We start from the raw sequence: 10,301 nt of genomic DNA, 5'->3' as shown, positions 1-10,301 counted from the left end.
AATCAGCCTCTGATTAGTTATGCTTTAAGCTCTCAACCCCTACTCTACATCTTTCTTCCCCTCCCACTGTTCTGAGAGCTCAGCTCACATGTGTCCCATTCAAACTTAGTCCAAAAATCATATCTTATAGTTATTCTCTCAAGGTTGTTTTTTGTGTATCCATGAAGCCACAGCATTCATATTATCTTAATCTCATTTTGTGGCTCCCAGCTGGAAAATGACAAGGAGTTGGTCATGTTTTCAGAAAAGTTGATGGATTGCATCCCATTTTAAGCACTCAATTTATAAACATTTCTTAGATAATTTGGCTATTTTAAAAAGACTTCATCAAGACAGTCTAACTTTTTTAGGCATTTCTTTCTTTCTTTTAGTGGGAGTTATGTATCCGTTAATAAAAAAAAAGACACAGAGCTTTAACTGTGGAAATTTAATCAGTAAACTTCAATTGTGATTGGATTTTGTTTCTGCTACCTTTAATTGTATAAATGAATTTGAATCTTTTGGCTGTAATGGGCAGTCTGCATAACTGGATATTCCTGTGGAAACTGGAAAGTGTATTATCCAGGTGCAGCCATATAAATTGGGTTAGAGTACAGTGATTGAAAGATTGCTTTTGGAAAGACTGAAATGCAACCAGAGTGCCATTCTCTTGGAAAACACTCAAGGAATCCAACTGCTGGTTTGGCTGCAAGAAGATACTCACGAGACCAAAGAATGCTTGGTTAACCGACCTTTTACAACCCAGAAAGCTGGTATTTAGGAAGTTTGAGGTACAACAAAAAGAAAGTGACATACAGAGAGCCTGGATGCCTATTCATATGAACTATTTTTATAGGGAGTGTGATGGGTGAGTTGTATTGATTGGAACAGAGGCTAAAAGTACATAGCCATGTAGCAATGAGACTCCCACCCTCTGCCCCCTATAAGCTTAAAAAAGGAGGAAAAGGCAGAAACCATCATTTTGCATGAGATCAGATGCACTGTTAAATATTGTGTCACTGCCTGGAAATGAATAAAATTCATGCATAACAGTAGCAGAACAGAACAAAGAATGAGTTCATGAATGGGAGTACATATACATATAGGTATACACACAGAGATGGGGGGGGCAGGGAGAGAGGGAGAGGGAGGGAGGGAGGGATGGAGAGAGAGAGAGTTATTTGCAGAATTAACTGACTGTGAGGCTCATGACCAGCTAGGAATACAAACAAGAAAAAAGACACAATTGGACATTGAAGAAGGATTTTCCTATGGATGAGAAATTTTGGTAGACGTCTGCGAGAATTCTATAGCTTGATATTTTGAGAAGTTCTTGGTATAGTGTACAGCAAACGCACATGTCTCAGAATAACCTGAGTTTTTAAAGAATCTTTATGTTGATTTTAAGGACTATGATTTTCATCAGTAAGTTATCTCTATATCTTAATGTAAATATTCAAACTGGTTGTACATTTCTGAGTAGAGCATTGTCACTTAGCAAAGTTTCTGCCAGTGTTCTAGGAAGTCCACAAAGTGCTTTGTAGGACATTCTTCTTATAGTAATAGATATTAATCAAAGACTGTAGTTCCATTTGCATTCATAGAGAGTCAAGAACTCGTGTCATATTTAGAGTGCCAGTGGCTCATGCCTGTAATCCTAACTATTCAGGAGGCTGAAATCTGAGGGCTACAGTTTGATGTTAGCCTGAGCAGAGATGTATGCAAGATTCTGTCTCCAATTAACTAGAAAATTTTAGGGATAGAGAACCAGTCACAAACAAGTGGATTAAGTTAAAGCTCTGAAATAAAAAAAATAAAGCACCTGATGACAATTCTCTATCATGCATTCTTTCTATTGTCCTTTTAGTGTGGAATGTATTTTAGGGTGTAGGTATGATCAGTTTTATGAGAGGGAGGCAGTTGCCTCAAAAACAGAAAAGACTGAATCAAGTTAGCATGCTCCAAAGGACGTTTCAAGTTCACACTTCGTACACTTTCAGTATGAGCCCTGAGCTCTAGGATTTGCTGATGTGTAAATCGGTGACAAAGTGATACCCATCTCATCAAGTTGTTGTGAGTAAATAAAATAACTCAAAGAACTAGCAAAATGCCAGGACCCAGTAAATTCAATGAGGTTATATAATGTATACAAATCTATATTATTGCGTATATACTAATATATGTAAATATGAAGTATGAATATATACTGCATGTATTTATATAGGTATATCTTAAGTGCACATGATTAGTAAACATATAAGTAAGTCTCTTCACTTTTGTATCTCAGTGTTTTTTTAAATACACTTGGAAAACAATTACAGTGGAGTAGTACATTTTTCTCTTTGAATGGACCCTATTTAAAAACACCACAAAACTCTTGGTCAGGGTGAGAGGATGAGTGTGGCCAAAATACTTTATGTATATGTGTGAAAATGGGCAATGAAGCTTGCTGAGATTGATTTGGGCAAGGGAGGGAGGGGTACGGGAGAGTGCAAGAGGAGGTGAGTGATCAAGGTATATTGCATCTACATAAATTCTCATGTCAAAAAGAATTCCCTTTGTCCATCTACAGTACATCTATTGGTCACTTTAAGTTCTAAATAGGTTTCAACTAAGACACTGGGATATGGAGTCGCAAACAGCATTATCAATGCTCTGTTTGTGACCAAACATATTCCTCTGCCAAACTGGGGGTCCTGCTCCCCTGACCAGCTCTTTCGTTATCTAGGATTGCTCTCTCCACCCATTTTTGAGGTTCCATTGTTGGAGGAGAGCTAGGAGGAAAGGGAAGTCTGCCTGTTAGCCCAGTCAACATCTATATCATGGCAGCTGGCGGGGGGGGGGGGGGGGGGGGGGGGGGGGGGGGGAGGGGGGGAGGCGGGGGGGGGGGGGGAGGCGGGGGGGGGAGGAGGGGGGGGAGGAGGGAGGAGTAGATGACAGCTACACAATGGCTTTCACTTCCCCAGACCAAAGCCTCATGAAATGACAGGAGCTATATGTTGCACTGCTTTTATTTTTTTCCCCTCTCAAGGCTTGTGCTTTGCCACTGGACCATATCTTCACCCCAGGCTTTTGATGTTTAATTGGAGATAAAAGCCTTACTATTTTCCTGATTGGACTAGCTTTGATCCTCAGATCTTTGCCCTTGAGTAGCTAGGATTTCAGACATTAGCTATGAATGAATTGTTAAGTGGAAGGATTCATGTATAATTATGTATAATTTCCTTTTTATCTTCTCCTCTATCTCCTCTTCTTTTTCTTTCCCCCCCCCCCTCTCTTGTGTCAGTTATGGGGTTTGAACTCTGGGCCTAGACACTGTCCCTGAGCTCTTCAGCTCAAGGCTAGTGCTCTGCCACATTGAGCCATCTATTTCTTCTTCCTCCTTCTCTTTCTCTTTCTCTTTCTCTACCTCTTCCTCCTTCCTCTTTTCCTCTGAAATAGGGTATTGCTAAGTTTCCCAGCCTGGCCTGTTACCTGAGTCTGCTCCTTTTGCTTCAGCCATCAAACATGAATTATAAGCATGAGTCACCAACCACATCTTGCCAAGATTTTTATTTGATACCAGAAAAATGTACTTCTCTATCTAGAAATGGAATCATTCTGAGAAAACTAGTCTTGCCATTCTGTTGGCCCTATGTCAAAGGACACTCTGGGGGAAGAGAAAACTTTGAAGGAGACATTGATCTTAACAATAAGGCACATGGAAAATTAAGGAGATAAGGATATATTTATATTTTGAATTTACACAAAAAAAGTTCATAAATACCCACCCTACAAAGTTTACAAATACCTGTACCTTGTAGAGTAGCAAGAGAAGCAAAAGGTAATACAACTAACTAGACAGGTGTACATCTCCTTCATAGATAGCATTTAGTGCTGATAAACAGGGAAGTCCATGTAACTCCTGTTTCTCTCATCGTCCCTGACTCCTTCCTGAAATCATCTCATCTGAATAATCTTCTGTTTCCTCAGCTCTTCCTCCTAAGCTTTAACGCAGGAATTTACAAGAGGAAAACATGCTTTAGCTGCCCACTTTAATTAGTAATCCTATACAAGATCCACATAATGCAAGGGACAAAAATCAGTTATTTACTTTTGGCCAGAATTCCTCTGCTTCTCCTTTATTGCATTTCCTTTAGCTTTAAAAAGCATTGCAAGAACACACTGACATATTTCTTTTTCTGTGCCGGCATCTTCTAACAGCACTAAACTATCTGAAAATTACAGAGCAATTTCTTTGTTCTTTGTTCCTCCTTAAGGCACATGTGTTGTTCCTGAAGCTACCTTGAAAAATGTTCCACCACTCACACATGCATCCTAACTATGTTCCCTCTCACCCCAAATGTGATGTCGAATGTCTCAGAAGGTGCAGACATGTTCCTTTGCTTACTGTTGGCTATTTCCATTTTATTCTAACACCAACAACATCTTTCATACTTTTTGGAGTGGGGGATCTTCTGGATTCATGGAAATGTAATTCTGTGGATATGTCCTGAGAAGTTTTTCTTCGTGTATCATCAAGTCAAAATTGCTCAGTATAATCTGCCTTCATCTGGCCACGTTGTTCTTACTGTGCTAAATGTAGCTAACCTCAGGAGTTAGGTTTATTTTAAGACCTGTGACCCAAACACCCAGGAGGGGCTGTAGTGGGACTATTGAAGACAATGTTGACAGAGACCACTTTTAATTTGGGGTTCATTGGAATTGAGGAAGAGCCTCCTTCTTGAGCCAAGAGAAGAAAACGTGTGAAAGAAGAGGATAGAGCAGCTAAAAGTGGACAGTCCAGTCTTATCTCTCCTTCCTTCCTGGACTGGGCTCCCTGGAAAGTGTTGATGATGAAATTGGAGGTGCATGTGTCTGGGAAGGTATCCACAGCATGTTTATACAGGACCACTCATGTGGGCCATTGGCAAACTTCAATGCCCACACTGTCATCTTCACCCATCTTTCACAGTCTACAGAACATGAGGGATGATGGTGCTGTCTCAGAGAGTTCAGTTTTCTCCATAAACACAGCTGTGTTGTGAGTTCAGCAAAATCTGTGAACATTTGGATTGACTAAAAAATAAACAGAAGATGATTATTTGCACCATCAAAGAATCCTGTTCGGTATGAAATATTCATCAGGGAATTATTCTGAATTGCAAGGTCTTCTTGTGATCCTATAATGTGATTGTGCTTATAAGAATGTGTGGGGAACTTCCTAAGGCCTCACTTGCTTACAGAAGGTACAACAACATTCACATTCCTCCCTTTTTATTTTGCTTTAGTTATACTTTTATTACCTTCAAGTAGTTGTACAAAGGAGTTACCATAGAACAAATCTGTTAAGTCCAGTTTATCTTGATTGTTGTCTCCCCTTTCATCACTGTCCCCTGAACCTCCAAACTAACCCCTTCTCTCATTAGTTTCATAGGATATGCATTGGAAAGGGTTTCATTTGTCTTTCTGAAGAAAGATCAATTTTAAGTTGTTATGGAATCATTTAGATGTGAATATGGATCTAAGTTAAGTTCCACAATACATGGATTCTTTATAATAGAAGAATCATTTCTCTGATTTCAGTGAGATTATTATTTTCACTGATTAAAATATTCCATTTTAATTGCTCAAAGTAAATGTGCCTTGCCTAAGTGACCCCATAAGTAGTTTAATGAATTGACCATTAAATTAGATTAATTAGTTGACTATTAGCTGAAGATTCACTTAATGGGAATCACATGACATGACTTTCCAATGTCAATTGTGTATCAAAGAGTGATCCACACTCTATTACAGAAAGGAGAAGGGTAAGGATGAAAGCAGACTCTAGAAACAAGAGGACTGGAAGGATCCATGAACCCTCCATTATCCATGTGATTTCTTTTCAGAAGAATAGGTGAAGTGCAAGCTGGAGACAGCTGGGCTCTGGGAGCCCAGAGAGGAAGGGCCACATTTACATTCTCATTTCCCAGGTGGGAGAGCTTCCCAAGAGACATGTTAAACATGGCTGCAACACAAAGAAGTACCCTTTAAACCTAGTGGTGAAGCCAGATCAGAATAGCTCCACCCAAAGCTCATCCAAGCTCAGAAGAGAAAGAAGAGCCAACCACGAGTGAACTATTCTTTATCTTCAGTAGTGAAGAGTCACCCAACACTATGGCATCCAAAATTTTAGTCAGGAGCATGGTATAATTGAAAAGCACCACGCTTAAACATGCCAATGGAATGATCAGAAAAATAGAGGGGGAAAAGTACTTTTGGACTTCAAAAAAACAAACTATGTATGTATTTTGATTAATGTTTAACCAGAACATTGGCAGGCACATGATCACACTTCTCTGGCCAATACCTCCTGTTATCTTGACAAAATTGCAAACTTCTTGTCAGGCACCTGTAGCCATGCCTGGAGTCCAAGGAGGCTGAGACCCGTAGGACTGCAGTCCAAAGGCGGCCTGGTCAGATACATTGGAGACTTCAAAGTATCCAGCAAAAGACCGGTTCAAGTCATAGACCAGCAGTCGAAGAAGCAGAAGGTCCTGAGTTCAAACCTCCAAAGCATACAAACTCCTTATCATTCATGATAAGGACATGCTAATTAAACACACACACACACAATTTGCAGTATCCTTCTGTTGTACAGACTAGACAATGACTCTCCCAGACTCTAGATTGTCTAGCTTTGCCCTCAGTATTACTATATGGCTTTTGGTCATTATTTTTCCATTTGCTTTTCTACTATTTTCCAACTTTGCCTTGCTGCGTTCAGTGTCACAGGGAGTGGTGACACTGAACATCTGAGACACATTCCTCCATGCCTGTTTCCAGGCTGGGAGGCAGGAGTGGGACCTGGTGGGCAGCAGACCAGCTGACAACTGCCAAGGCCCCTCATGTCTTCCACACACGACTTCCATGGTACTGACGTGTGTCCATTGGTTCTAGCTCTGGCTGAGCAGGCTCCTGAAGGCTCAGTTCCCACCTGGCAGTCCTAACCCATCCTCCAGGTACAACCACCTGTTCCCTGTCTTTCTCCAACCCTATGAGTCTCTGTGGAGTTTTGGAGTTGCTAATCAGTCATTCCTTCATTTTTGCCATTTGAGCCTAACATCCTTCCCTACAGCGTTTGCAGCTTTCTCGGTATTCGATTCCTTGTTTCAAACTGCATTCTGTCCTACGGCTTCAACTCTGGCTGATCATACTGGTTCACTCATTGTGTTCATGAAGACTGGGATCTGCAGGCACCACCTCCAGGGAGCCTCCGGAGGTTAGCAGCTCCTTCCCCACCACTATCACTTTCTGTATGGATTTCTTGCAAATTTTCACCACAGAGACCCTATCCTCTTTGATTTGTCCTGTTCCATAGAACATTGGTAGGGGCCAGGGAGCACTCAGGAAATATTGTTTCCACTGTATTCGTAGAAATGCGGTATCTTTTTCTTGCAAACTTCTCAGTGGAATGACCATCACAGCATCAAATTCATCATGCCTTGATACAGTGGTACTATGAAGTAGTTCATAAGAGTATCCGATGGAATACATTCTAGTTGTGGACCAAATATTTTATCCAAACAGTGATTCTATTTTTTTATCATCAGGATAATGTATAGAGGAGTTATAGTTACATTAATCAGGTAGTAGGTGCATTGTTTCTCATACATTGATACCCATTCTCATGTTTTTATCCCCATTTCCCTCCCCTACTCCCTCCCCATCATCTTGTTTTCCCCCTTCCCTTCCCTATTTCAAATAAACAAATAAACATACACACACACACACACATATAATATACCATGTAACAAAGTCAGATACAGTGACCACATGAGATTAACTGTAAGGGCAGCAAAAGAGAAAAGAAATAACATAGTTCATTAAGAACAAAACCCACAAAGATCAAGCTCTTCAATCAATGATTCTTAAGGCATTTCCTACTAGGACACCCAGCACATAAGAACCATTCATGATCAGGACACAATCAGATGGAGATTAATTCTTAAAATATGATTTGTTCATATGCTTTAAGATTGTCTTTATGGAACTCTAAAAAGGGATTTCAATTCATTAAGTCCATTTGAGAATTGTGATTAATGTCATCCTGTTCACCATTCAGCCCCCTTGCTCACAGAATTTGAAAAGCACATTTCCAGGTTTCCTTTGGTGATGCGTACATATCTATATAAGGCCTGGTACATTCTATTCTTTTCAACTCTAGTTTGCTTCTTTTCCAAAAACAGTCATTCCAGGCCACTAAATCAACTTGGCGACAATCTAATTGTTCACAGACGTACTGTTGAAACCCTTCCTTCCAGAAGGGATCTTCAGTGAGGCAGAAAATGATCTTTGATAGCCTCTTTTACAATCCCTCCTTCAAATACATTACAGATACCTGAGACCCGGCTGTGGAGTTTAGTTCCTTTGTGAACTCAAAGTAATTCTTCAGTGCCTATCAATAATAATGATAGTGATGGTCATTACCATTTGCTTTGAAGAGGTAATGCTTTAAACCAATCCTAAGTATTCTTGAAACTATTGAGATGGGTTGCCATTCTCCAGAGGTAAAATTTACAGATTAGAGAAGGGAAAACTGATACACATCTAAAACAAAGACCGTCACAGATCTGCCAGTGAGCAATGTCAGGTGAAGTGAAGCAGTCAATGTAAGGATCAAAACCACACAGTGTGGCTCAGGGTCTGAGGCCACAATGAGACAAAGAGGAGGATTTGATTCCAAGCAAAGGAAACTTGGCACCCTCTCATGTAATGAATAAAGGGTTTGAACAGTGGTGGTAGGGAGACACGGATGGTCACTGTTACATAATGTCTTCATTTGTTTAAAAACCAGGTATATTTACACTGCTGAGCTATTGTTTGGTATTATTTTAAAGGACTCTATGGACAGTGCAAGGGCAGATAAAATAATTTACAATGACACAGATTAAAAAAAATTCTAAGAGAACTAGAGTTTTGTTCTCATTAGCATTTGTATTTGCTGGGGTGATCTACTGAAAAGATTCAGGGTATAGAGAAAGGTATAACAATATGAATAAGAGAAAGAAGAGGAAAATGCATATGACTGTATGTTTGTAAGGTTCAGTATCTTTCCTTCGAAAGTTGAGACCTTAGCAAAGCTAAGTGGTATCACAGTACATGCCAAATTCTGCTCCCAGCCTGTGTTTCTTGCTAATGGCAAAGAGGGTATTGTTATTATTTGAAACAAATCCCTTATCACTGCAAGTTCTGAAGTCCTCAGTGTGAGTACCTCGAATGTGAAATTCTTTGGAAACAAGCATTGTAGTTAGAGCTGGCTAGGTTAACATGAGGACCTAATGACCCTATGACAACAGGGAAATTAGACACAGAAACAGACTTGCGCAAAGGTAGGCAGGTATGGAGAGCACAGAGTGAAGATCCTCATCTAAGTCACAGGCAAAGACCTGAGACAAAGCTCATCATCCCCAGAAGAAAACTATCACACCCATGTCTCCATTTCAGATTTCAAGGATGGTGAACATGTAGTTCCTGTTGTAGATGTGCCCTCGTTTTCTTTTTCTATCTTCATGAAAGCTCTCTAGCCAATCAATACAGATGCTTAAGAAAATATTTGTTTCTCACATAATATTTTGATAGCATGCTAAGCATGGAGGAAGTTAATGACAGGTCGCCTTAGTCTCTGCACTCAACAAAGACAGAACCAAAGTTTCCAAGTCTATAGGAAGAAAGCAGAACAGTTTTTCCACCCTATTTGAGAGCAAAGGCAAGGTGACTGTCCTGTTGTATAGCCAAGAGACAAAAGAAAAGAGGCAAAGTGACAAGCTGAGAATCAACAGTGGATTAGCTTCTTTCAAGTTTTCAAGAAGCAAATGGTGTTATGTAGAATTTACAGGACAGCAGGGTAGGCATGGGAATTCTTCTGTATGGGGAGTGATTGGGGGTTGGGCATTACACAATGTGTGACATGCAGGCATCCATACATTTCTCTTGGGTGACCTTGCCCTTTTGTCATCCTTGATCAAGTAGGTATTCTTTTCTTTCTTCTTCTGGCACTACATTTATGACATGCTGCAAAACAAATACTGACAGCTGGTGACAGCAGATGACATTTATAATCCAACTTACACAAAGGCATCGAGGTTCAAAGCCAGTGCAGGGAGAAAAGCATGCAGATTCTATCTGCAATTAACGAGCAAAATACTAGACTAGAGATGTGGTCCAACTGTGAACAAGCAAGTTGAGTCAAAGGGCAAGGCCTTGAATTCAAGCACAGGATGAGCACAAAATCTTTATAGCAATATTTCTCAAAATTGCATGGGGAAATAGGGCAAGAGAAAATGATTAAAAAAAACTCA

The sequence above is a fragment of the Megascapheus bottae genome, chromosome 10, assembly GCF_031878675.1.
Source record: "Megascapheus bottae isolate mThoBot1 chromosome 10, mThoBot2.hap1, whole genome shotgun sequence".
In the NCBI taxonomy this organism is placed as follows: Eukaryota; Metazoa; Chordata; class Mammalia; order Rodentia; family Geomyidae; genus Megascapheus; species Megascapheus bottae.
Note: the sequence above shows the minus strand (reverse complement) of the source record.